This window comes from Berghia stephanieae, chromosome 7 (genome assembly GCF_034508935.2).
Source record: "Berghia stephanieae isolate SIO BIC M18660-M18661 chromosome 7, UCSD_Bste_1.3, whole genome shotgun sequence".
NCBI classification, from domain to species: Eukaryota; Metazoa; Mollusca; class Gastropoda; order Nudibranchia; family Aeolidiidae; genus Berghia; species Berghia stephanieae.
This window is the reverse complement of record NC_088366.1, coordinates 4,487,874-4,490,373: the sequence shown is the minus strand read 5'-3', so window position 1 is coordinate 4,490,373 and position 2,500 is coordinate 4,487,874.

Sequence of the window (2,500 nt, the reverse complement as noted above, 5' to 3'; positions counted from 1 at the left end):
AAACCGATATATATTCAAAACAAAACAGTACATGCGGCTATGTGGTCTAGTGGTATGACACTCGCTTTCGGATCGGAAGGTCCTGGGTTCGAGCCTCGCGCTCGGCGCATAGTTGAGTCCTTGGAAAAGGCTCTTTACTCACATTCTCTCACCGTACTCAGGTGTAAAATGAGTACCTGGCCGTTAACAGCGTTGTCTTTGTCTGAAAAATTGTAATACATATCGACTGACAGGCGTCATGTCCCGTCCTACATGTTAAATGTTGCTGTTGACCAGGGACCCCTTGTAAAGCGCTTTGAGCACATTTTAGTGGATATTGCGCTATATAAAAGCTCAATTAAAAAAAAAAACAACAACAAAAAAACAAAAAAAACAATACATTTCCCAAAGCTATGACAACTATACATTTGACTGTTTCCTCCCAACCAAGGACACTGGCCAGGGCCAGGACAGACCAAGCAATCTCATCCAAAGACAAAGACAGAAAACATGTTTGAAAACCGATAGAGGGGGACAGAAGACACAACAAGTGACCTCCTTGCCCACTACGGGAGGTCAAAGAGTCATGCCCAGGAAAACACGTTTGAAAACAGATATAGGGGGATAGAAGACACAGCAAGTACCTCCCTACCCACTGTGGGAGGTCAGGAACCCTGCCCAGGAAAACAGGTTTGAAAACAGATATAGGGGGATAGAAGACACAGCGAGTACCTCCCTACCCACTGTGGGAGGTCAGGAACCATGCCCAGGAAAACAGGTTTGAAAACAGATATAGGGGGATAGAAGACACAGCGAGTACCTCCCTACCCACTGTGGGAGGTCAGGAACCATGCCCAGGAAAACAGGTTTGAAAACAGATATAGGGGGATAGAAGACACAGCAAGTACCTCCCTACCCACTGTGGGAGGTCAGGAACCATGCCCAGGGAAGCAAGTTTGAAAACAGATATGGGGCGATAGAAGACATAAAAAAGTGACCTCCTTGCCCACTACGGGAGGTCAAAGAATCTTGCCCAGGGAAAATAAAACGTAGAACACGATGGTTGAATATGGAATGCCACGCTTGGTAATTTATTGATGACTAGCACTAGAACAGGTTCAAAGTTTAATCATACAGAAAACAACTTAACCCTTCAATGAAACATTCAAATTTCTATTAATACATAAAACAATAAAACAATCTAACCATAACGACACATTCCTATTTCAATTAATACATAAAACAAATTAACCCTTTAAAGATTCATTCAAATTTCTATTAATACATAAAACAAATTGACCCTTTCAAGACACATTCCTATTTCAATTAATACATAAAACAAATTAACCCTTTAAAAGACTCATTCCTAATTCAATTAATACATAAAACAAATTAACCCTTTAAAGACTTAATCCTATTTCAATTACTACAAAGAAGTCAGACGTGTTTTATAGGTGTTCCAGGTGACTATACCGTGTGTTACTGATGCTTGGATTTGGTGAGATGGATGTGCGTCTCAGGTCTTCAAGAGGTTGACACTCAAGCAACAGTAAAGTCAAATTAAAGTCCTTCAGAGCCATTCAGCCCACGGATTCGGAGTTTATCCCAGTTTCTGTTAGCGTGACACGGACAATAGCCATTGCTTGCTATCCTTTGGATAGGACATTAGTCTTGTGGTATGACACCCGCTTTCGAATCGGAAGGTCCTGGGTTCGAGCCTCGTACAGCACATAGTCGAGTCCTAGGAAATGGCTCTTTACGCAAATTCTCTCACCATACTCAGGTGTAAAATTAGTACCTGGCCATTAACAGCGTTGTCTCTGTCGTAAAAAATAAATTGTAATATCGCCTAACAGGAGTCATGTCTCATTCTATGTTTCGTGCTAATGTCGGTCATGCATGGGCCCTTTTTTGCAAAGCGCTTCGAAAGAATATTTATATATATATATATATATATATATATATATATTATATATATATATATATATATATATATATATATATATATATATATATATATATATATATATATGTGTGTGTGTGTGTGTGTGTGGTATATGCAATAATCTGGATAAGTAGAAAAAAAATAACATACTAAAGCACCATAACATAATTACAATTTATCTCTGGCTAACACAGTCATCTGTAAGAACGTAGATGAATCATTCTCTAGAGTCATAAACATAAATAACTATATAATCACAGTGTATAATGTTACATCAGCATATGAACTCTACAAAGGTAGGAAATAGCAAAGTTTGGGGTATTTGGCCAGAGGCTTGTTTGTAAGGGTTTTACGGTGCTTGAAACACATTTAGGTTATATCAGCGCCAGTAAGAAGGAAGAAAATGGGATAGTAAAAAGTTCTACAATTACAATTAAAGCACTCAATAAAAAGTAAGACAAAGGGGAATTGGTTCAAATAGGAAACAGATGTAGATTTCAAGAGCACACTATCAGTGTACTTAGTTTGATATCACCTATAAGTCAAATCCAGGCAGGAATATACTCAAATGTTTAA